Below are 26,424 nucleotides of genomic sequence, written 5' to 3'. Positions count from 1 at the left end.
CAAATCAAAACTACAATGGGGTATCACCTCACACCAGTTAGAATGGCCATCCTCAAAAAGTCTACAGATAATAAATGCTGGAGAGGGTGTGGAGAAAAGGGAACCCTCCTACACTGTTGGTGGGAATGTTTATTGGTGCAGTCACTATTGAAAACAGTATGGAGGTTCCTTAAAAAGCTAAAAATAGAGTTGCCACATGATCCAGCAATCCCACTCCTGGACATATATCTGGGACAAAAGCTCTAATTTGAAAAGATACATGCACCCCAATGTTCATTGCAGCACTATTTGCAATAGGCAAGCCATGAAAGCAACTTAAATGTCCACTGACAGATGACTGGATAAAGAAGATATGGTATATATACACAATGGAATACTACTCAGCCATAAAAAATAATGAAATAATGCCATTTGCAGCAACATGGATGGACCTAGAGATTATCATACTAAGTGAAGTAGGTCAGAAAGAGAAAGGAAAATTTATGATATCACTTATATGTAGAATCTAATATATGATTATGACAGCCTCTTCACAGACTATTATAGCATGGCCAGTTTGGCTGAGCAGATTGCAGACAGCGTGTGGCATCACACGGCTGCCTTCTGCACTGTCCTGTACTGAGCAGGGTCATTGAAAGGATGTGACCAAAAAAAAAAAAAAGAAAGAAAAGAAAATAACTTATTTACGAAACAGAAACAGACTCACAGACATAGAAAACCAACTTACGATTACCAAACGGGAAAGGGGGTGGGGGAGAGATAAATTAGGAGGTGGGATTAGCAGATGCTAATTACTATATAGAAAATAGATAAACAAGACCTATTGTATAGCACAGGGACAAAAAAAAAAATTTAATATGCTCCTGCCCAGAAAGATTCAGCACTATAATGAATCACTGTGAATAATGTCAATTTTTTATAATACCCAAGAATATTCCTTAGAAAAAAAAAAGGTGGAAAACCAAAAATCTCCAACTCATTATATTTACATACAGGTAAGGAACTTGATGCTTGGAAACTCTCGAAAGCCCAACAAACAGTACATCTACTGCCAGAGCCAAGTCTAAGACTTTCAGTGCAGTGCACCTGCTACCTGGGGTAGGTTATAAAGTAGGATTTTGTCACAGGTAGTCACATAATTTCTTCCTCTACATCTCTCAATAACTGAATATTTTTAAATTCAAAGTATGTAAAAAATGCTTTTTGGACTAAACTATCTTCCCTTGGTCCAAAATTTTAAGTTGCTCAATCTAATTGGTCTATTTTTGCAACTATGTCACTTGCACACTACTACTATGGAAGGATCAAGCAGCTTTATTTCTGCTGTCATTCTCCGTGTTCAATGGCTTGAAAACCATGCAATTGATAAGACCCTCTCATTTATGGAACTGTCTCCACCTTCTGATTGAACAAAACAGAGTTTGTTAAAGCACTGAGCAGAGAGCACTTATCTTTTTATTTTTGTTGTTTAACAATTCAAAACTAAAACGTAAGCTACGAAGTCATTCTTTTCTTTTTCATGAAAACATATACCTATCTCACTCTGTTGTTGCAAAGATACCTTAATACTTCTGCCATATAAGAAAGGACTAAATGTATACACTAGATGTGAAAAGATTTAGCTGTAGGACCTTACGATCCTCATATCTTCAGTAAGGATATGTTCAACCTTAAGGCGATCAAATATGATAAACTATGTGTCACTATTTTCCATGAATATCATTTCAGTCATTCTGAGAGAATAACAAAAAATAACTATCATCTAAGCAGTATTTTTATTAAGACCTTCATACTTAGAGCCAAATCTACTGATATCAAAAACATGGTACATATTCAACAGATGAATCGATAAAGAAGATGGGGTATGTATTTACAATAGAATATGACTCAGCCATAAAGAATGAAATTCTGCCATCTGCAACAATATGGATGGGCCTCAAGGGTATTTGGCTTGGTGAAATAAGTCAGACAGAGAAAGACAAACACTGTGTATTGTCACTGATATGTGGAATCTGAAAAATAAGACAAACGAATGAATATAACAAAACAGGAACAGACTCACAGAGAACAAACTAGCAGTTACCAAGGGAGAGAGAGAAAGGGGAAGGGGCGAGATATGAGTCGGAGAGGAAGTGGCACAGACTAGTATGTACAAAATAAATCAGCCACAAGGATATATTGTACAGTACAGGGAATATACCCAATGTTCTACGGTAACTTTAGAGCATAACTTATAAAATTTATGAATCCCTATGTTCTATACCTCAAATTAATACAATATTTTAAATCAACTGTACTTCAATTTAAAAATACAAAAAGAAAGAAAGAAAAAAAGAAAAAACATGGTACATATGAACAAAGACTAGGGGAAATCTGGCCTGGTCTCATGTTTCCAGACAGAGGAACTTCCCCTAGGATAGTTTGGAGATGATTTTGGCATTGGAATAGGGGAAGGAAATTTTTCACTGTGCTGGTGGACTTCTACAATATACAATATTTAGCATCCTTAAACTTCAGCGTCCTAAAAGCCAGTCACTTCAAGATATTATAACAATTTAAGAACACCCTACACATTTCTAATGGCCCAAAGATACCAACCAGATAAAGAGAAGAGCCCTAGTTTAACAGCCCTGGCCTCACATCCCACTCTGTATCCACAGCTTCCTCGCAGAGGAGTTGAGTGGTCCATGGCTGAAATCCATTGCTCCCTATTATTCCAGTAGGGTAGAGATAACCTATTATAAAGCTGTAAACACTAGAGGTATATCTTCTTTTTCCTCCCTCTCTGCTGGGGATCATCCAGACCAGCAGTTCTCAGTAAGTGCATCTGTTCTGCAAACTGAAACTTTCTCTCATTGGACTGAAGTCTAGGTTCTGAGAAAGGGGGTGGAGATAGAAGGGAGAAGGAAGTACGGGCACTCGTTTTTAGTCTCTCACTGAAGGCACTGTATCCAATCAGCTCTCTAGTGATGAAGCTGACACTGCAAACTCCATCTGTCTCTTTACAAACTCAAGAGAAGAAAAGAGCTATTATTTATTGAGCCCCTAAAAACTCTAATTCCATTCTCTCTCTAATCAATTTGTCTTTATTCTAGTTTCTCCACTAGAAATGAAGTGAGTCGAGGAAAAACTGGGCGAGTCGAACACTAAACAGTTGGAATAAAATTACAAGTGCTAAAGAAATGACAGGTGTTCCTAGATACTCTGATGTTTATTACAAAAGAAATATATTTTTCCCTTTTCAGTGTTTTCTCTACCTAATGATAGTATCTACTACTGATGCCTACTTTTATTGATAAAGCTAGATAAAGGTACATTAGCAAACAAAAGAACGCTATTTACAGCCTTCCATTTTAATACAGAAATCAGGAAAAGAGCCAAAGTGGAACTGAACGCAATATTCTCTCGCCACAGGAAATTAAAATGTTATAAAAGATCATTCACTTAAGTTAAAGGAAAGATTTCTAGGAATAATTAATATTCTACTGGCACATACTACAAGTAATCAATTTTTCTTGGTCCAAAATGGACTTTGATAGAAGAGAAAGTTTACATATTTAATATTTATCTCAAAAATACGATTTAACATTTTCCCAAAATATTTGATAATAATTTCTCTTTTCACTTGCTTAAATATCAGAGTATTCTTTAAGAGACCGATCAAAGGGCATTTGGAATAAAATAGGGTTTACATGGTTTTGAAAGACTGCAGCAATTTATTGAGGATTGCTAGTTCAAGTTTGTTAAAAACCAAAAAAAGAAGAAGGGTTGATTGAAGACCTTGAACTAAGGTAAACTATGGTAAGATGCCTTGTGGAAGAAAGAAAAAAGACAACTCTGCTCCGAGCCAAGGAGTTTTGGATATAAATTACTCAGTCACTCTTTGGAATGAGGCAAGTTGGGAGAGTAACTGTCTTAAACCCTCAAGAAATTGATGGAAGAAAACAGGTGTTCTTTATCCACATATGCTTCTAACCGTGTCTTTTTCTAAGAGGAGAGTCTATAGCTTTTCTTGGCTTCTTAAAGTGGTATATGACACTAAAAAGGTTATTCATCGTTGAATTAGAAGGTAATCCTTTCCAATTTTTTTAGGCTATGTATATACTTGAAAAAACCTAGTGATGTCAATGGGGAAAAAAAAATGTTGTGCAAGACATTTCAGGTACTACCTAACCAGAACACACACAGAATCAACAGGAGATCATATAAGACTAAAGGATACATTAATATTGTAGTCAATATTTACAACTGTGTGGATCATACTTTTATAACACTTTCACAGTCAATTATTACTCCTTACTTTTTATAAATAAAAGGCACATAAGTATGTTCCACTTTACAGATGAGAGAACAGTTATAAGGGTTATTGCCCAGGGACAAATATTTCCTAACTCTGCCAGATTCCTGACTTCTAGGCCATATTCCCAGTGCTAGCAAGCAGTACAAGCTTCCCTCTTGGGGAATTTATACAGTAAACCTAGCAGAAGGAAGTAACAGCAGACCTTTAGCTCCCTTTGTGTTTTCTCTCTGGAATGACGCTTCTGCTCAATCACTTGGGGCCAGCTGATTGGGGCAGAGATCCGAAATGGTTATCTGTGGTTACCACCTCATAGTTAATCATTAAATATGGGCCAGTGAAGCAAAAGAGGGCTTTATACGCTTCGTACCACCCTTCTCCACAATAGGGACTTAAGAGATCATGTATTTGGGCCTGTCCAATAATGAACTGCCTCAACTTCCTGAGAAGTTCATTGAGTTCAAACTGGCAGCAGCGATTAAAAAGAACTCCGGGTGGAAGAAATCAGATCTCCTATCCTCCTTTTCCTAGTCTTTCACGTGGACACCGACACCGTGTGGGTTCAAGGATTCACCAAGCACCAGGAAAAGGCATCCTCCCCAACCAACCCCCGCAGCCACCTCATGCTGCCTGAAGCCCTTCCCCGCAAGCGTTTTGGTCTGCAGATACTTGTACGTTTAAGAAGGGGAGGCGGGAAAAGTGTAGAGAGGAGTAACAGGAGAGAGGGAGGCCTGAGCGCCAGCTACAGACCCAAAGAGCAGGACAGTGCAATTACGGACGCGAATTGACTGACAGCGCAAGGAAGCCAATCCCTAGGCTCGTGGAAGGCCTGGGGAGGCGGGTGGGACTAAGTCTCCAAGGCCCTGCAGCCCGCGCCAGACACGCTGGCAGGGCGGGAACCGCGCGTTCCTTAGCAACCGCGGCGGCCACGCCCTACCCACCGCCGGAATCCCGCTCCCTCCGTCCCCTCCCCCACAGGGGCTCCCTGCTCGCAGTGAAAGGGTCCCTAGGCCATCACCGAACCTGCTGGGCTTCCCAGGCTCCGGGTTCCTCCTCGTCCAGAGCCCCCTCCGCCCAGCCCGCCCCCAAGGCCGCTCCCAGGGGCGGATCGAGGATCCCCTAAACGCACTGGGGGCCCTCTGCGGAGGTGCACCCGCTTTCAGTCCCGGACCCCGAGCTTCCCGGGCAGGGCCTCCCCAGCCCCCTCGCGCTCGCCGGACACACACACCTCAGCTCAGCCAGCGCAAGGGCCCACAAACTACGTGTCGGGCTGGAATTGTTGCTGTCCACGGTCCTGTCACTCAGAGGAGGGGGCGGGACGAGCCTGCGGCACACCCCTACTCCCAGAGGGCGGTACGGGAGAGGGGCGGGGCTCGGCCGAGAGGGGCGGGACCAGCCCCCAAGCTGCGCTCCGATTGGTCGATCTCTCTCCCGCTCTGCGCGGGTCCAGGACGGAAACGCGCGGGCACGGTGAGTGGCCTTCTCCCTCCTTCCGACGTGATTGCCAAGCTTCTAATACCTGTCTCACAAACTGACTACAGAAGTTGGAAATAAGGGCTGTGACTTGTTTTGTAAACATAAAACACAAAAGTAAGTTCTTTTGCTTATTGAACTCCTCTCCCCATCCAGACTCCCAGGGGAGCATCCCTGGGTGGAAGGATGAACTGTCTGTGAAAACAATGTTGTCTGCACAGTCAAGCTTTTAACAGATTAATCAATTAAAATGGGAAAGGTGATTCCTGAAACCTGACCAACAACCAAGTTTTGGCAGTATGTCCAGGTACCCAGTTTTCACATTTAGAAAATTGGAATGCAATATTGTTATTAGTCATTGTTCGGAAAGCATTTGACAACCGAGTGATTTATATCTTATATAATCCTCACAACACTCAAGGAGAGATGTTATTATTCACAGCTTATGAACGATGAAACTAAGGCTGAGAGTGACATTTATTCAGTCATTCCACAAATGAAAAAGTGCCTGTAGTTATTATTTTTACACTGGTAAAATGAATTTAAATTTCTTTTAAAATTTATGCGATTTCCAATTTAATTTTTCTCTTACGTAAGTATGAGTTACTTTCCTCTAGGCCAACCCATCACATCCTTAAGTAAACAAACAAATGAAAACCTTGAGAAAGGAAACAGCATACAATAGAACTGAGACAAGTATAAATAGACTAACTAGAAGGTTCTCCCTAATCTCCTAAAATATCTCCAGGAACTGAAGCTAAAATGTAATGTTATTTTTTGTGCTTTTAAGTCTTTTGTTGGTCTCCAGTCTCTGTTCTAGAAATAAAGGTAGACTTAAATGAGATTGTCTTAATACTCTTAACCAGATTTACATGTGTGTAGCTTTAAAATAATAAAATCCTTTTGCGTTCTATATTATAGCATAATCCAGAAGTGTGTATCTTGTCAGATATGGTAGTAAGAAAGAAAAAAAACAAAAAACAAAAAACAAAGAAAACCTCTGGACAAGTGCTTTGAGATTCAATTAAAATGGCCACTATACTGTGATAAACTAGGTGGAATAAAAGAAACACATTCCAATCACAAATGATTTTATTCTCTGTCCTGCAGGACTTCCACCTCCTTCTGAAAGTTTGCTAGCTATTAAACCTCAATACAAAAAAGTCTTGGCTTGTATGACTCATGATCCGCATTATGTTTCTTTAATCTTTTAAAAATAGTTGGTTCTACACTAAAAAGTGTTCTGATTGTATATTAATAAATACATAATATAAATACATACTGTAAGATTTAAACAAAAGTGGTGAATTATTTATTTGAATCCTTTTCCAACTGCTTATTCAAATAAGTACAGCAAATGCATTTGTTGGAATATTCTCATATATAAGATTACACATTTGAATAAATGCATTGTATGCATGTAAATGTGTAATCATTGAAATAAACACAGCTGTATATTCCCCATATGTATAGCTCCAGATGTTTGAAGCATATATTCGAGTTTCTAGAACTCTACACCTTGGTATCTATTTAAACATCCAGTAGAAAATACTGTGCTGCATTCATATACATAGAAATAAATTTTCAAACTGTATCCACAGTGATGAAATAGGTTAGAACAGTAAGGAGTCTCTGCTAATGAATTTCCTTCATGACCATGTCCTTATGAGATTGCTTGTCCTTGCAAATTTCATATAGCTTACTCATCTGTAAAGTGCACACCAGCCAACTTACCCTGCATGAATATGACTATTGCAAAGTATTCTCATAAGCATCTTACAAAATAATTAGTAACTACCAAAAATTAACTTTTAATCCTGTCCTCTTTTGGTGTAGGAGAGTCTCATGTTATCCACACCTTAGTTACTTATTTTGCAACTCATGTTTCTGCTCCAATACTTGGAGCATGTATAATTTGTAATTCCCTCTTAGGCACAGATATATATTAGAAATTATGATGAATATACTAAGCCAATCTCAAATGAAATATATCTAGGGACATTGAACAAGAAATAAATGGCTTAACATAAAAGTAAAACATCCAGATATATGTTATGAATATGCTTATTTCTTTATCACATAATGACAGATACATGATTTAGTTAAATTTGTGGTAGTTGAAAAGTATAGTAGAATCTAATACTTATATGTGCTAATGTCTTTGATCCAGATGAATGTGGATATAGATTGAAATTTGGGAGAATCATTTTGGATCATTTGCAGAAATTATAATCCTGTCAAAATATATGAAATTCATTGAATATATTAAAAATAAGAAATAAAATATCAAATTACTTAATCTTGTTCAGCAATCTTTGCCTTAATTTTTTTTTAATTGAAGTATAGTCAGTTTACAATGTTGTATCAATTTCTGGTGTACAGCATAATAGTTCAGTCATACATGTACATACATATATTCATTTTTATAGTCCTTTTCATTATAGGTTACTACAAGATATTGAATATATTTCCTGTGCTATACAGAAGAAACTTGTTGTTTGTCTATTTTATATATAGTAGTTAGTATCTGCAGATCTCGAGCTCCCAATTTATCCCTTCCCACCCCAACCCCCCTACCCCTCAGGTAATCATAAGTTTATTTTCTATGATTCTGAGTCTGTTTCTATTTCATAAATAAGTTCATTTGTGTTTTTTTTTTTTAGATTCCACATATAAATGATATCATATGATATTTTTCCTTCTCTTTCTAGCTTACTTCACTTAGAATGACAATCTCTAGGTCCATCCATGTTGCAGCAAATAGCATTATTTTGTTCTTTTTATGGCTGAGTAGTATTCCATTGTATAAAATACAACTTCTTTATCCAGTCATCTGTCAATGGACATTTATGTTGATTCCATATCTTGGCTATTGTAAATAGTGCTGCTATGAACATTAGGGTGCATGTATCTTTTAGAATTAGAGTTCCCTCCAGATATGTGCCCAGGAGTAGGATTGCTGGACCATATGCTAAGTCTGCTTTTAATTTTTTAAGGAATCTCCATACTGTTTTCCATAATGGCTGCACCAAACTACACTACCGACCAACAGTGTAGGAGAGTTCTGTTTTCTCCATACCCTCCCAAGCATTTATCATTTGTGGACTTTTTAATGATGGACATTCTGACTGGTATGAGATGATACCTCCTTGTAGTTTTGATTTGCATTTCTTTGATAATTAGTGATACTGTTTCATGTGCCTATCAGCCATTTGTATGTCTTCACTGGAGAAATGTTTGTTTAGGTCTTCTGCCCATTTTTGGATTGGGTTGTTTGGTTTTTTGTTATTAAGCTGTTTGAGCTATTTTGTATTCTGGAAATTAACCCCTGTCAGTTGCATTATTTGCAAATATTTTATCCCCTTCCATAGAGTGTCTTTTCATTTTATTTATGGTTTCCTTTGCTGTGCATGGCTTATATGTTTAATTAGATCCCATTTGTTAATTTTTGCTTTTATCTCTATTACCTCAGTAGACTGCTGTAGGAGAACACTGCTATGACTTATGTCAGAGAATGTTTTACCTATATTCTTTTCTAGGAGGTTTATGGTGTCATGTCTTATGTTTAAATCTTTAAGCCATTTTGAATTTATTTTTTTGTGTGGTGTTGTGAGTGTTCTAACTGCATTGATTCACATATGGCTGTCCAGCTTTCCCAGCAGCACTTGTCCAAGAGACTTTATTTTCTGCACTGTGTATTCTTACCTCCTTTGTCAAAGATTAATTGACCTTAGGTGTATGGGTTTATTTCTGGGCTCTCTATTCTGAGCCATTGATCCCTATGTCTGCTTTTGTGCCAGTACCACGCTGTTTTGATTACTGTAGCTTTGTAATATTATCTGTAGTCTTGAAGGGTTGTTCCTCCAGCTTCATTCTTTTTCTTCAGCATTGCTTCAGCAATCCTGGGTCTTTTATGATTTCATATAAATTTTAGGATTATTTATTCTAGTTCTGTGAAAAATGTCCTGGATAATTTGAGAGGGATTGCATTAAATCTGTAGATTGCTTTGGATAGTAGCCATTTAACAATATTAATTCTTTCAATCTAAAAGCATGGGATATCTTTCCATTTCTTTAAATCATCTTTAATTTTCTTAATCAAGATTTTATAGTTCTCTGCATATGTCTTTCACCTCCTTGATCAGGTTTATTCCTAAGTATTTTCTTTTATTGATGTGATTTTTAAAAGAGATTTTTGTTTTTTTGATTTTTTTTTTGCTTTTCCTTTTCTGTTATTTCATTGATAGTGAAAAGAAGTGTAACAGATTTCTGTATGTTAATCTTGTTTCCTGCTACCTTGCTGAATTTGTTTATCAGCTCTAGTACATTTTGTGTGGAATCTTTAGGGTATTTCTATGTATAGTATCATGTCATCTGCATATAGTGGTAATTTTACCTCTTCTCTTCCAACTTAGACACTTTTTTTTTAATTGTCTGATTGCTATGTCTAGGACTTCCAATACTATGTATGTTGAATACAAGTGGTGAGAGTGGTCATCCTGGTCTTGTTTCAGATTTTAGTGGGAAGGCTTTCAACTTTTCACTGTTGAGTATCGTGTTGGCTGTGGGTTTGTCATAGATAGCTCTTATTATGTTGAGAAATGTTCCCTCTATACCCAATTTGGTAAGTTTTATCATAAAATGGCTGTTGAATTTTATCAAATGCTTTTTTCTGCATCTATTGAGATGAACATGTGGTTTTGTCTTTTCTTTTGTTAGTGTGATGTATCACAATGATTGATTTGCATATGTTAAACCATCCTTGTGCCCCTGGGATGAATTTAATTTGATAGTGGTATATTTTTTTTAACTGTTATGGATTCTGTTTGCTAATATTTCACTGAGAATTTCTGCATCTATATTCATCAAAGATATTGGCCTGTAATTTTCTTTTTTGGTCTTTGTCTGGCTTTGGTATGAGGGTGATGGTGGCTTTGTAGAATGAGTTTGGGAGTATTTCCTTCTCTTCCATCTTTTGGAAGAGTTTTAGAAGGAGTGGTATGAATTCTCTCTATATTTGGGAGAATTCCTCAGTGAAGCCATCTAGTCCTGGACTTTGGTTGCAGGGAGGGTTTTTTTTTATTGCTGATTCTATTTCACTTTCAGTAATCAGTCTGTTCAAATGATCTGCTGCTTCTTAATTCAGTTTTGGTGGGCTGTATGTTTCTAGAAACTTGTCCATTTCTTCTAGGTTGTCCAATTTGTTGGCATATAATTGTTCATAGTATTCTGTATGGTTTTTTGAATATCTGTGGGTTGGTTGTAGTTTCCCCTCTTGCATTTCAGTTCAGTCTGTTTGGGGCCCTCTGTGCCTCCTGTACCTAGATACTTGTTTCCTTTTTTAAATTTGGGATGTTTTCAGCTATAATTTATTCAAATACATTTTCAATCCCCTTTTCTCTTTCTTCTCCTTCTGAGATCCCTATTATGCGTAGATTGGCATCCTTTGTATTATCCCATAGGTCTTGTATATTGCTTGCTTTTTTTTTTTTCCACTTCTCTTTCTACCTGCTGTTCTGATTGGGTGATTTCCATTATTCTATCTTCCAGATCACTTATTCATTCTTCTGCATTACTTAGTTTTCTATTTATTACTTTTAGCTCTGCTTTTATCTCAGCAAATGAGTATTCTAATTTTAATTGGCTCCTCTTTACAGTTTCTAGTTGTTGTTTTTTGTTTTTACCATGCTCTGCATCTCTATCCATAGTCTTTCTCGATTCCTTTAGTATTTTTATTACCTCCTGTTTGAACTTGGCATCTAGCAGACTGGCGAGGACTATTTTATTGTTTTTTCTTTCAGGGTTATTCTCTTGATCTTTAGTTGGGAGTGGTTCCTCTGCTTCTTCATTTTACCTGTATTTCGCTGACTATATGAATTTAGGAAAAACAATTATCTACTGTGGTCTTGAAGCCCTGTTTTTATGTAGGTGTTTTCCTGTGTAGCCTGCATGCATCTAATACTTTTGTTACAGGGTGGTTTTTAGTATGGATGCCTGCCGCATCTTTCCTCCATGTGTGTTGGCTATTATCCTGTTGATAGGGGGTGTAATTGGTGACCAGAGCCTGCACTGGATGTTGAATGGGATCTCCTCTTTGCTCTGTTGTCATCACAGCCCTTCCCAATAAGGGTCTACTTATTAGAATAGAAGCCCCCAGATCCATTTCTGAGCTGCAGTGTGAGGTAGGTGGTACTGGAGTGCTCCCACTGGGAAAAGAGCTGCTCAGTATTCCTCCGCAGGAGCCATCCACTGGAAAGTGCACTCTGGGGTTTGCTTATTACCGTTGTGTGGGCTCATAGAATTACACTGTTCTTGGCAATGCCATTGGCTCCACCTAAACCATAGGAATGCAGGCAATCAGCCTGGGTGTCCCTTAGGCCTCAGGTGCTATGCTCCCAAAGCCACCAGCACAGATCCCTTGACACAGATGTGTTGAAGTCAGGCACCAGGACCGCCATAGGTGCACACCTGGAACCACCCTGGGAGCTATGGAATTAGCCCAGACCCTGGCCCTGACTCCACCTGTGCATACTGGCAAAACTGTTAATGCTGGACCCGCCCCAGCCAGGGACGCACCAGTAATCCCCTCAGATGTCCCCCAGGCACTGAATTTACAAAGCCGACCAGAGTGTGTAAATCAGTGGGTGGATGCACAGCCCCTGGGACATGGCTCAGATTTCAACCCCACGTCCACTTGTGAGTGACCTGCAGGTGCCTGCGTGCTCCCAGATCTCACAGAGGCAGAGCCCCACCTGCTGCGAGCACAGGGAGAAGGAGACTGCTATGGCAGGGCCCTTCCTCTCTGTGTACGTGCTAGCAATGGAACTTCAGCAGTGGACAGGGTTACATCCTCCGTACACCTCTAGCTGTGGCCCAGATCACATTCCAGCCCCTTTCAGCCACCTCTGTGCAGCCAAACCCAGTCCTATCCCCGAGTCTGTCCACTGAAGCCCTAGTTTCACACCAGCAGATGCACATCTCAGGCTGGGGAGTGCAGTGAGGGGACCAGGACTGTCTGTGCTGGTCTCTCTCTCTTCTGCCTGCTACAAGCTGGTTGCCGCACCCTCCTGTGAGCCTCTGAAGCTACCTTTCTGTCCTGGCTGACCTCTCAGCTGGTGAAGGGTATCCCCAGGGTGCGGGAATCTTTCCTCTTTCACAGCTCCCTCCCAGGGGCACAAATCTCTTGTCTTGATTCCCTTTTTTTCCCCTTTCATCCTTTCTGGTTATATTGCCGGTGGATGCAACCGGTGTTCCAGGTCCCAGAAAGAATTCAGAGACAAGACGTAGTGGTTAAAAAAAGTAAAGTAAGAATTTATTAAAGGATGGGTAGGACACTCTCAAGGGGAGAGCGGGCAGGCTCAGGTGAGCGGCTGCCCTGTGTTTCTTTGGCAAGTTAGTTACACAGGGTGTAAAAACTGAATGGGCGGAATATTCACTGGGGAGGGAAGGGTTTGGGGTCATATTCCCTGATTATCATCCTAACTCCACCTTCCCAAAGGGAGGAGGGATTTCTGTCCGAATTTAGTCTGGATCAGAAGTGTCATGGCGTCGGAGCATGAGGGGTACTTCTGATTTGCAAGGCTAATTTTATTGAAATGAGAGCATAATGAGCAAAAGGTTATATCAGGACACAGGAAATTCTTGCCTTTTCTCACCTTTCTTTGTTGGTCTTTAGGCCACTCATCACCCCAAAAGGTGTGACCACTTATCAGCCCAGAGGTTCCTGCTTTTCTTTCTCTGCCAGGGAGCCCTGGTGCTCACATGATGTGTGGTTTCCTGCATTTGGCTTGTGCCCCTCCTTTCTGCCCAATTCCTGCCATGTGGTCTCTGTCCCCGTTTCTCTGCTCATATCTAGCTGTCTGCCTGCTCTAACAGTTATATGGTGCTCTCTCTTGCAGCTTTGGTTGTATGAAATCTGCCAGCATTTAGTAGGTGTTCTGTGAGAATTGTTTCACACGTTGATGTATTTTTGATGTATTTGTGGGAGGAGGGTTCCACCGTCTTGTTCTCCTCTCCCATGCTCACTGCGACCTTCTACTTTAAGGAGAGGTCTTTTGACTATGAATCCTAGGAGAAGTTCATTACTGTATAGATTGTGTCCGTATGTGTATGTTTGTGTGTGTGTGTGTGTGTGTATATATATATATATACATACACAAAGTTAGGTAGAGGTGAAAGAAACTTTATTAGAATTTAATTTGGGAAGGTTGTCAAAAAGTATCAAAAAGGTTTTAAAACACTTGGTCAGATAGGATCATAAGTCACTCCATCTTGATCATTGCAGGAGAGGTTTTTGGTTGACAGAGAATATCCAGATACATATCTCACGTTTTGCATCATAAGACAGAAAACTTCAAGGAGCTCCTGACCCAGCAGTCGCAGCGATTTGAGGCTGGCCCCCAGCCCCTCATGGGCCCTCCTTTGATGCTGGCCAGGGCCCCTGGTGCGTTCACCCACCTGACACATTGTAATGAAGCTGAAGTTAGCCATTATCTCGGTCTTCCCTAGAAGGCAGTGTAAACAGAGATGGGGGTGTGAGGATGCCTGTGGGCACCTTAGCAGTTTAAACCTTGTGCCTTCTTCACTGCCTTGTCTCCAGGGACAGAAAATCAATTTGGAAAAAAAGGAGGGAGGGAAGTCAGACAGAAGGCGTTTCATCTTCCTGTGGAAGCTGAGAGGGAAACTGAAAGAAAAGTTTGGTTTTGGAGCTCCGTCCTCCTTTGGTTCAGCTATTACTGGGCTACTTCCGGTAAGCGTGGCCCTTACAGGCACCCACCCTCCATGCATGCCCCCCACCCACACATTGCCCCCCACCGTCAGCACCAGTGAGCCTGAAAGGAACTCCCTCAAAGGAGGACGCCTGGCATGTAAGGTGCACTGCCCGGGGCGCCTGCCCTCATGGGCTCCTCGATTTCCGCTGGTAAGAAACAGGTGACATTGTATCATTCCACATACAGTAAAAGAAACTTAAAACAGTATACTTCCGTTTCCTCAGCCTTTGTGATGTTGTTACCACGTACTGTCTCTTCATTTGTATGACCTCTACACACGCATTATTATTTTTCTTTTAACAATTCAGTTCTCCTTCAGGAAGAGTTTTATAATACAGAAAACTCTTTTATATTCACCCTCGTATTGATCATTTGCAATGACCTTTATTCCTTCGTGTAGTTGCTTGTTTCTATCTGGTGTTATGTCCTTCCTGCATGAAGGACTTTCCTTCCTCATTTATGGTGCAAGCTGCTGGTGTGCGCGGTGAGTCACTTGTGCTAGTGGTGAGTTATCTGACCTGTTGTATGTCTGAATGAGTCTCTATTTTGCCTTCACTTTTGAAAAAGATTGCTTCTGGGTATAGAATTCTAAGTTGGCAGTTTTCATTTCAGTATTTTAACCTGGTTACCTCACTTTCTTCTCTCTTGCATTAATTCCAATAAGAAGTCTTCTATCTGCAATCATCTTATATTCGTTCTTCTGTAAGTAATGATTCTTCTTTTTTTCTTTGGCTGCTTTTACAAATTTCCCTTTTTGAGTTACTTAAAGAAATTTGATTGTACATCATGATGGAGACTTCTTCATGTTTCTTCTGTTTGGAGTGTGTTGAGCTTCTTGGATCCATGGTTTTATAATTTTCGTCAGATTTGTAAAATTGTCAGTCACTGTTGCTCCAAATATTTTTTTTCTGCCCCCTACTCTTCTGTCTCCTTCAAGTACTCCAGAGACATACATTGGGCTACTTGATCTTTTTCATTTTTTTAATATTTGTTCTCTCTCTCTCTGCATAATTTTGGATAGATTTTTTTTTTACTTTGGATATTATTTATTGCTTTATATTTCATGTTCATTTATATTTTCTGCTCTTAATCCCATCCAATGATTTTATATCAGACTTTTTTATATCTAGAAGTTCAATTTGACACTGTTTTATGTCATCCATGGCTTTTCTTAATATATTCATCCTTCTCTCTACCTTCTTAAACATTTGGAAAATAATTATAATAACAAGTTTATCATTCTTATCTACTAATTGTATCATCTTTGTCACTTCTGAGTCTGTTACTGTTGATTGAATGTTTTTTCTTTATCACGTGAGTGATCTCTTTGCATGCCTGGCAATATTTTTTTAATTGAACGCGACATTTCGAACTTTACCTTGTTGGATGCTAGATATTTTTGTTTTCCTAAAACACACTTGAGCTTTGTTGTAGAATGTATTTGTTACTAGACACAATTTAATCCTTGTCAGGGTTGTTTTTAAGCTTTGTAGGCAGGAGCAGAGCAGCCTTTCGCCTATTAATCTTTTGCCTCTACTGATCCAGTACACTTCTGTTTATTCTAACCCTTTGAATCATGATGTATTTCCACTTTAGCTGGTAAAGACACACTCTTCCTGACCCCAGGTCAGCCCTGTGGATTGTTCTCGCTGCTTCTTCCAGGTCATACTTTTTTTTTTTTTTTTTTAATTCAGGTTATTTCCTTCCATGCATTCACTGATCAGTATTCAGTTGGAATTCAAGAAGTAATCTCTGTATCTATGCAGGGCTCTCACTGTGTGGTACTCTCCTGTCTGGTATTAGACCCTGTGAACTGTTGCACCCTTGGCCTCACCAGTTTCCAGCTTTATCATCTCAACCAGGGGACACCACCAGGCTTCACGTAGGTTTCCTCTCCCTTCACTCTGGCCTGGAAACTCTGTCCCAGGGTGTAGACAGGGGCAGTCAAAGCCCTCACTTAATTATTTTTTTCCTCCCTCAGGGATTACTGTCCTGCTGCCTGAAGTCCAATGTTTAAAACCATTATTTGAAATGTCTGAGTTTTCCATTGTTTCAGATGAAAGTTAGATTTGGTCTTTATTACTTAATCATAGCTGGGAACACAAGTTTTCAGCTGCTCACTTTTATTTAAAACTTAATTATCAGAATTTCGGGGGGATGGAGGAAGAAGCTGTAACCTTCCGGAGAGGATTTGTATTACCACTGCAAGCACATCAGGGCAGTAAGAATGTAGAATCATTTAAAACTTAATTGAAGCATAAAAGAGCCTCAATTTTTTTTTACTGCAAATATATGCAAAATCTACCTTGTGGGTACAACTTCTCAGGGATTTTTTTTTTTTTTTCCTCTGTGCAAGGTCAGGACAACCATGATCCTTTGAGGATAGAAGCATAGGTATATTTATTTTTGCTTTCTCCTTACATTGAGGTTCCCAACTAAGGGTTTGACAGTTTCTTATTAGATTTCCTACCTTGGGTGGGCCTTGACTCACAAAGACTGTGAAAACCACTGAAGTTCCCAGCTTTGGCTCACTTATGCAAGGCAAAAAGCAGGCTCAGTATTCTTGCTTCTTGCTGAAATACAGCTGCTCTGATTAACTGTTATTGCAGAACACACTACCCAAATTCTAGTGGTATAAAACAACAATAATTTTATTATGATCAAAAATCCTACGGGTCAGGAATTTGAACAGGAATCAACAGGAAGTGCTTGTCTGTTCCACAGTGTCTGGGCTCTCAGCTGGAAAGCCCGCACTGTTGGGGAATGACTCAAATGGATTTTTAAGCTCCTCTACACAAATGTCTGACACCTGCGTTAGGATGCCTTGAAAGCTGGATTGCACTCAGCTTGGACTTTTGACAAGAGGACCTGTACGCAGCCTTTCAGGGGGACTTGCAGTTCTCATAGCATGGAAGGTCAGGTTGCAGAAGATCAGTGAAGAAATTATTGTGTCCATCTTTGGAAAATACGGTTTGCCACAACTTCTTTTATACTTGTGATTGAAAAACGCTTTTATCTACTAGCCCTTTGGAGAAATATCTGTGTCTATATTTGCATCTGTGTCCATGTTTTCAGCATTGTTACTTGTTTTCAGCATGAAGAATTCCAGAGGTCAATCTGGATATTCATCTTCAATAGAACATAGATATGGAATTCTCAACCTTCATATATATTTGAGAATTAATTTTTTGAGTTCCACAAAAATATTATTGGTATTTTAGTGGGTATTTCACTGATATTCATTACAGGCACATGTTGGAGATATTGGGGGTTCGGTTCCAGGCCACCACAATAAAGTATCACAATAAAGCGAGTCAAACACATTTTTTTGGTTTCTCAGTGCATAAAAAAGTTATGCTTATGGTGTACTGTGGTCTCTTATGTGTGCAATACCATTATGTCTAAAAATATTGTACATACCTTAATTTAAAAATACTTGATTATAAAAAAAAAAAATACCAGCCATCTTCTGAGCCTTCAGCAAGTCATAATCCTTTTGCTGGTGGAGGGTTTGCCTTGATGTTGGCGGCTGCTGACTGATCAGGGTGGTGGCTGATGAAGGCTTTGGTGGTTCTAGCAATTTTTTTTATTTTAATGAGACAATAATGTAAGTTTGCTGCATCAATTGAATTTTCCTTTCATGAATGATTCTCTACAGCGTACAATGCAATTTGATAGCATTTTATCCAGAGTAGAGCTTTTTTCAAAACCGAAGTCAGTCCTCTCAAATCCTGCCCCTGCCTTGTCAACTAAAGATTATGTACTGTGCTAAATCCTTTGTTGTTATTTCAGCAATCTTCATATCTTTACTGAGAATAGACTCCATCTCAAGAAACCATTTTCCTTGCTCATCGTCATAAAAAGCAACTCCTCACCTATTAAAGTTTTATCCTGAAATTGCAGCAATTCTGTCAATCTTCAGGCTCCACTTCTTATTCTAATTCTCTTGCTATTTCCACCACATCTGCAATTACAATAGTCACATCAAAGATCACTGATCACAGAGCACCATAACAAATATAATAATAATAGTAATAATAATAAAGTTTGAAATGTTGCAAGATTACCAAAATGTGACACAGAGGCACGAAATGAGCAAATGCTGTTGGAAAAAAGGCGCCAATAGGCTTGCTCAGTGCAGGGTTTCTACAAACCTTAAAATTTGTAAAAACAAAACAAAATAAAGCAAACCATGATATCCGCAAAGTGCGATGCAGTGCAATAAAACAAGGTATCCCTGCGTGGACTTTTAGATGCCTTTGTAATGGTGAGTGTTCTTATCCTTGAGCATGCGCATTATGTCTTTTTTATATCTCATTAACTGAAGTTGCATAATTTTTTCCATTCAGGTCATGCACATTTATTTTTAGGTTTGTTTTCTGGAATATTGTAGTTTTGTGGTTTTATGAACTGCATTTACTAAATGCATTGTGTTTTCTAATTGCTTCCTCCTGGTTTGTGGGAAAGCTATTGATTTTTGCAAACTGATCATATATACAGATATTCAACTTTGTTTAATTTCTTAGCTGCAACAAAAGTTTGTTTGTTGATTGTCTTGAAATTTAAAATCACGTACAAATAATGACAGACCATCTTAGAGTTTGGAATTATGTATGAATGACAAAGTTGTTTCTCTCTTTTCAGTGCATACACCACTTTATTTTTATGATTCCATTAGCTAGGACCTCCAATATGCTGTTGAAGAACAGCAACAATAAAGAATCTTTGTCATAGTATCAACTCTAATTTGAAATATTTCTAATGTCTCACCATTGTAATATGATGCTCACTTAAATCTCTGGTATTTTATTAAGTTAAGGATGGTATATTCTAGATTAGTTTTGTTGAGTTCTTTTTATTATGAATGAATATTAACTTCTCTTAAATGTGTATCATTAATCATTGAAATGAATAACAGCATTTTATAGTTACTACATTAAGAAATATTCCAATGTGGTATTATACTTTCTCCTAGAGAAACACTACTTAGTTATGCCTTCTTAAAAAATACGTTGCTTAATTTGACTTGTTAACACTGTATGTTTTTTGTATCTATTTTGTGAGTGTAATTGGCATATTGCAGGGCGTGTGTGTGTGTGTGTGTGTGTGTGTGTGTGTGTTGTGTCTTTGCTATCACTGCCCAGTTCTGGTAACTGTTGTGTGTACCAGGTTAATTGAAAGAGTGTTAGTGCTTCACCTTATTTTCTTTTCTGGGAATCTTTGCAGAAGATGGGAAATTGTTTATTTTGTAAAGTCTTATCATAACTTGCTATCTAAATAAAAATTATCTGGACTTACTACTTCCTCAGTTTATTCTAGGGTTAGGTTTAATTCAATTGTTATGCTTCCTCTTGAACACACTTGAAATTCACATCTTCCCAAAAGCATATACGTTTCATATAAGCTTAAAAATTTATAACCTAAAATTGTACATTCTCATACAATATTTTAAGCTTTACTCAATAACTTTGTTGAGTTCCTAATGTGTTTTCTTTTTCATGACTATATTGTTACCGAGTTCAAACACATTCTGCTCACCGAAGGACAGGCCAGTAAATTGGGAGACGAGGTGTTGGGACGAGGAATAGTGACTTTATTTGGAAAGCCGGCAGACCAAGAGGATGGCAGACTAATGTCTTGGAGAACCATCCTGCTCTAGTCAGAATGCAGGCTCCTTTCATACAAAAAAACAGAGGAGGGGTTGTGGTTGGTTGTTGCAAACTTCCTGCTGTAGAAATTCTTTGTTCTTGCAGCCGTCCATGTGGGTCAGGCCATGGTGTCCCTGTAAACCTCCAATGAAACAAAGGTTATTCTCTATTTTGCAACTTGCCATCTCTATGTAAGAGCAGAAGTGCTAACATCCTTAAAGGTCAGCTCCCGAGAATAGGCTCTCCTGTCAATTTCAGGCCAAAGGCAACATTGTTTCATAAAAGGTGTAGCGCTGACAAGACTAAGCCTAGAAAACAGGGCGCAGTGGTCAAAGCTAACAGACCAGATCCAATATGGAGTCAGATTTGTTCTCCTCTGTTACAAAGCTTTCCAGATTTTGAAATTAATCTCTTTAAAAATCTTGCCTTTGATTTATGGTGATCAAGTTTAGAATTTTTGTTAAGTTTTATTAATATATATTTTAATTGTATTGACTTCTTTCTGTTTTTTTTTCCTGAATTTGTTATTTTTGTTCTAAGTTTTTATTTATTTTTCATCTATTACTTTCTACTAATGCATTTGGGTCCATAAATCTTTCTCTGTGTTCCCTCATGGACACAGAGTATACATTTTGGTAAATAGTGCCTTTTATCTTTTAAAAGTTCATAATTAAGAATTCTTTTCCTCTTAATAAAGAGTTATTTAGAAGCATTTTCTTTAATTGATGGGTTTGTATATTTGGAGGGAGCTTGAGGAAGAGCTATTTTTTGGTAATTAAGTTTGTATTTTCTTACAACATTCTCAGTGAATATAGCCTCTATGATAATATTTTTTGGATAGCTTTTTTGAGATTTCTTTTGTGATTAGTAAATGGTCAATTGACTTCTCTTTTCTTTTGGCTTGCCATTTGTGTTTAAATCCTCTGTTGAGTTCAAACTTATATAAAATTCTATATCTACTACATAGTTTGTTAATTGTGTTACACAAATATTTTATATTCTAACTTACTTTCATATTCTCAATTCAACAAATTAAACATTTCTAGTTTGCACTATTGTGATTTATTAATTTTTTTGTATATTTGTCAGTTTCACTTTATATATCTTGTAATTGTGTTAATTAGTACATAAAGAATCATTACTACTATATTATACTGCTAAACTTCCTACATTATATTTAATTAGTATGAAATGCCCCTTTCACTTCCTTTAATGCTGCTTACCTTAAATTGTATTTGGTCTAATATTAATATTGATATTATTTTTTTTCTTAACAATCTTCTGGCTTATCTGTTTTTATTTCAATATTTCTATGTCATTTTGTTCAAGTGAGGTTTCGTACTTCCACTGGATTCAGTCTGCTTTGAGTAATTTAAATTCCCCAGTAGTTTCTAGGCCAAAATTGGGTATCCTTTTTGTTTTCCAGTGCAATCATAAATATTTTGAAATATTTTCACTATTAACTCCAATAAATAGAAATAGAGGAAGAAGATGCCCCATTTACCCAGAGCATTATTTTGATCTTGATGCATTATAGCATTTTTAGGTTCTGCATCTTATCCTGACATCTTAAGAAGCCTATTTTTCCTTATGAAAACAATAACATTCATTATACATTTTAGAACATACAGTAAAGCCTCATTTTCAAGATATCCTGAAACAAGTAAATATAGTTTACTATTTTTGTAAGAATCTTAAAAAAAGAAATAAATGGAGACAAAATAGAAGTACTCAATATTAGCAATGCGTAGTAAAAAGACCTTATTATGTTTTGGAAATTTGGCCCCTCTTTCTCCACTTTTTATTTGAAATCTGCTAAATTAGCAATTGCATTGTTTGCATTACCTTACCTGGATTTTTTAAAATATAAAACATAATTTTGAGATTCAGTTAAGCTTAAAGAAGGAAAACAGACATTTGGCCCACTGTTAATTTCAGCGGTGCATATTCCCTGAATGTTAATGGAAATAAGGACTTAATGGATGATATATCTGTTATGAAATACTAAAATATAACTGTACTCTTCAAATCTAATAACTTTGTGTGTGTGTGAGTCAGCCAAATGCATGAATACTGGACCAGAAAAAATTCTTCAGCAATCTGACATTCACTGAGTTAACAATGTATTTTTCACTGGTGGGGAACGTCCAAGGGTGAGGGATAGACCGTGACTGACTGCTTTCTAGGCAGTTTTCTCATGCTGTAATGTCTACCAGAATTGATGCAAAAATCAGAGGGAAATAATTTTTATTTCTTAAATGGTTGAGTAGATTAAAGCTATGTTGGCCTTTTAAGTGTTCCTGTAAATTCAGATGCCCCAAATATGAGTAAGAGCTGTTAAATGCTCTTTTTCATAGAGCCAACGATCTCCTGTTATGCTTCCTGAAGCTCAGAAGTAAGATGACGTTGGGATGTGATCTTCCTCCTCCTAAGTAAGGGGTGGTGGTGCCTTTATACTAAAGGGAGTATTAAGAGAAGGATAGTCCTTGATGCAATTCATTTTGAAGCATTTTGCGATCTTTCAGAATTGAATTTAAATGCTAGGTCTGTCCAATCTATTTGTGATAGGTTGGGCAAGTTATTTGATGTCTCTGTGCTAGAGTTCTCATTCATAAAATTAGTATAATAATATCCAGTTCACAGTGCTGCTCTAAAAATTATATAAGATAATGTTTTAAATGCTATCAATACAATGAGGCCCATGGTATGAATGATATGGTTATCTAAATTTAAATTTGCAATAAATTACTTTTATGTACCATAGACGTGCTGGACAAAGGAGAGGAGCAGGGTTGCTATCTGTCCCATCAGGCAACTACTTAGTCCCATCAGACAGCTTCCTCAGAAGTAATGCCCCAGCAGACACAAAGTAGAAGCAGACAGGAAATGAAATAACTTAACTTCAGGTCAAGTCAAGACAAAATGTTTTGTGATTTTTTTTTTATAAGCACAGAAAAGGATTTACTGTTATAAGAAACAAGTGCCAAATTCCAGTGGTTTAACATAGTTTATTTCTTGCTACCTTCACAGTTGATACAGGAAGGCAGTGAGGCTTCTGCTCCATGAAGTCATTCAGGGGATGATACTTTTTCCCTCCACACACTCCACTGTTCCTGGAGTCCTGAAGATCACACGTGAACCTGCTGCATCTGGCAAGCGGGAGAAGTAACAGAGATAAGAACAGAGAATCACGTGGGTGTATATTTAGGGACCACGCATAGAAGCAGTACGTATCATTTCCAAGTTTTTCATATTGTACTGGCCAGAACTTAAGTCTCATGGTCCCACCTACTAGGGAGAGGAGGCTTAGAGAGAAAATCTGTGTCCCAGGGCAGAAAGAGAAGTTTGGTAAACATGTAGAATTGTTTCTGCCAGAGATGTCATTTGGTCAGATGCCAAAATAAGGGCAGGGAGTGAATTGAATTTTTCTTTTTAATTTCCTCACCTAAGTTTTTTCTCATACTCCTTTCTTAATAGTCTTCAAAATAAACATCCAGTTTTTGCTTAAACTGAAGAATAAACACAAGAATGGTTTATGCTTTGCTACTCAGTTCAGCTCAGCAGATCGTCTTCATTGCTGGATTCCTATGCCTAGCTCTTTGTAAAGTTCAAGTCACTTGACCTCTTCAAGCTTCAGATACATGAAAAATGTCTACCTAAATCACAGAATGAAAAGTTAAATTGAGATGATAAACGAAAATATGTGTTTATCAATTAGGAAGCATGAAACATTATTTTTACTAATGAAAAATGTCTGGAAAATAATTATAATGATGATTTAGCATTCCATTACCACTCTGCCCTGTCTTCATCAAGTCCATTAGCATCCTTGCAGCAAATCATGCTGTTTAAATGTCAGATGTATATTTGAATTTCACGTGTGTTATATAGCAGAATCTATGTTTAGTTAACACTCTCTTGTACTGTCAGTACAAGAGTAAACCATGATATAAAAAAAAGAAGTCATCACAGAGAACATGAGGTATCGTTACATATGAGCCAAAGATTTGGAAGACAAAGATTCAGAAGTAATGAAAGAAAGGAGTTTTTAAAGGTCAGGTTGGCCAGGGGTCTGAAAAGTGGAGAATTCAGTTGGTCATTAAAATTATATTAGATATTGGAATACTAAAGACACCTAAGAAGGGTGGTTTTGTGTGTGTGAGTGTGTGTGTGTGTTTATCTCTTGGTTTTTTTTTTTGCCTCCTAATTTTATCCCCTAATTTTGTTTTAGTTTATTTTTTATTGAGGTCGCATTGGTTTATAACATTATGTAAGTTTCATGCAAACAATGTTATAGTTCTACTTCTGTATACACTGCAACATGCTCACGATCAAAAATTCAGTTTTCATCTTAAGCTAAATCTTCATCAAAGAATTGAAAAGAGGAACCTAATTCTTTAGTCCCCCTTTTATTCTGTTATAGACATTAGTCTACCTTTCAAAACATATTTACTTCGCAATAAATCATTGCTTCTTTAACATTCACAACTCTGTCCTTAATAATCTAAATCAAAACTTAAGATCAAATAGTTTTTCATGCAAATTAGAAGGTGTGCCAGTTCTATGAAGGCCTACAGTATAATTTTTATGTAGACTGAAAAGTGATTGTATCTTTTCTCTTTCCTTTCTTACTTTCCAGTTTGCCTTTTACTCTATTTTTCCTATATTTTCTTCATTTCTTTCCCACCAGTTTTCTTGATTTTGTGTATATTTTATGTTTTTATTCCATAAAATCTGGAAATCATGAAACGGATATTCAACTATTATGTATAATGCACTTGTTACCTCTAACGGAACTAAATTCCATGTAAGAATAAAATACTTCTTCTGTCAATTATCATGAAAAATTTCTCTCAACCTGTCATGGGTCTAAAGGTTAATAAACACATTGTTTTAATTCCTTCCCTTTAATTTTCTTTTTAAGTTGACTGACACTGTGATTGACTTTGAATGATCATTATTGATTTCCAGACTTGTACGAGGCCATTTATTAAACACATAGCTTTTTTAGCTTACATGTGAGTTGAAGTGTGTGTGTTTCTGTGGGTGCAAAAGAGAAAGAGAGGGAATGTCTGTATAGTAAATGCTCACTCTAAATTTTGCTGAGGACCATGAAATCTATGTTGAGCATGATCACTCCATAGCTTGTAGATTCCATCCCCTATTTCTTCTTCCACTTTTCTTCTTGATTTCCCAACAGCTCCCTCATATAAGAAGTGGTAGGTGAAGTCAATGAACCTATTCCTGGTACCAAAAAATGGGGGAATAGCTTAATTTAGAGGCATTAGAGAAGATCTGGCTTCACTCTATTTTCAGTTTCCATTTGCTGTGGGAGGTCAAGGGCTGACATTTAATCTCATGCATGTACTGACATGCTTTAAAACCCTCCAAGGTTTCCCTGGGCCCTATTGTCACAGAAAGTTAGAAAAACTTAACCAAAACCATGTTTGTTAACTGAGAAAAATGTTTGTAAAGTGAGGTTGTTGTTATTGTTGTTAAGAAACTATATTACATATTCCATGCCCAGGCTGTGGCCAGTCAGAGGCCGTACAAGGTGGCAATTAGCATAATCCAGGTTTTAGCCCTCTATATTTCAGGCTAAGAACCTTGATTTGTCAGTTTACCAAAATTAATAACAATCTAATATTCTTTGCAAAGAATAATAATTTACTATAAGTCATTGTAAATGATGGTTTTTTTCTATTTGACTAGCACATTTTCTCCTTATATCTGAGTTATGTGGGAAGTCAAATTACAAAAAAAGGCATTTGTTGCCTGCAGTCTACGAAACTAGCACTAGTTGAGTGATTTGAATGTAAAATAGCATGAAACAGAGAATCAAATACATGTTCAATGATACTACACATTATATAGTATAACTTATCTGGGCAACCTTTTTTGCAAGTTCTTAAAATTCACCACACTATTGTTCTAAGGATCAGTTGGAATAATTATCTTGTTTCCCATGGTTTCATGGCTCTAATTACAAGCCAGGACTTGACATATGACAAGCTACTCAAGTAGTATAACTGTCCATCAAGCAAGAATGAAATGATCAGCTAAAAGGTTGAGTTTCTCATTGTAATTTTGAAATGTGAGTTGTCTTTCAGAATTTTCAATTTGTTGCAATTTCAGATAATACAGATCAATCTTTCTGAGTCTCATCAGATCTGGAACTGTAAAAAGAGTAATTCTTCTTTTTAGTTGCAAGAGTATGAAATATTACAAAATCAAG

At 37.6% G+C, this 26,424-nt stretch overlaps 1 protein-coding gene and 1 long non-coding RNA gene across 4 annotated transcripts in view; one reads left to right on the top strand and one right to left on the bottom strand.

Moving 5' to 3' along the window:
* Positions 1 to 5,653, bottom strand: part of TRIQK (triple QxxK/R motif containing) — a 79,203-nt gene extending 73,550 nt beyond the window's left edge. Inside the window, exon 1 of one of the 3 annotated variants that reach the window (XM_032467536.1) lies at positions 5,526 to 5,653. The gene's annotated coding sequence lies outside the window, so the exon portion shown is untranslated. Of the gene's footprint in view, positions 1 to 5,320; positions 5,432 to 5,525 lie in introns of those variants that run through there. The other 2 variants (XM_032467537.1, XM_032467538.1) reach the window with 2 other exon arrangements.
* A 117-nt stretch (positions 5,654 to 5,770) lies between these two features.
* The window catches only part of LOC116659718, a 35,932-nt gene continuing 15,278 nt past the window's right edge, over positions 5,771 to 26,424 (top strand). Inside the window, exon 1 of the long non-coding RNA XR_004315065.1 lies at positions 5,771 to 5,887. This is a non-coding gene — a long non-coding RNA (uncharacterized LOC116659718). The remainder of the gene's footprint in view (positions 5,888 to 26,424) is intronic.

The sequence above is a fragment of the Camelus ferus genome, chromosome 25 (assembly GCF_009834535.1).
Source record: "Camelus ferus isolate YT-003-E chromosome 25, BCGSAC_Cfer_1.0, whole genome shotgun sequence".
Taxonomy (NCBI): Eukaryota; Metazoa; Chordata; class Mammalia; order Artiodactyla; family Camelidae; genus Camelus; species Camelus ferus.
This window is presented reverse-complemented; position numbering and strand designations above follow the sequence as displayed.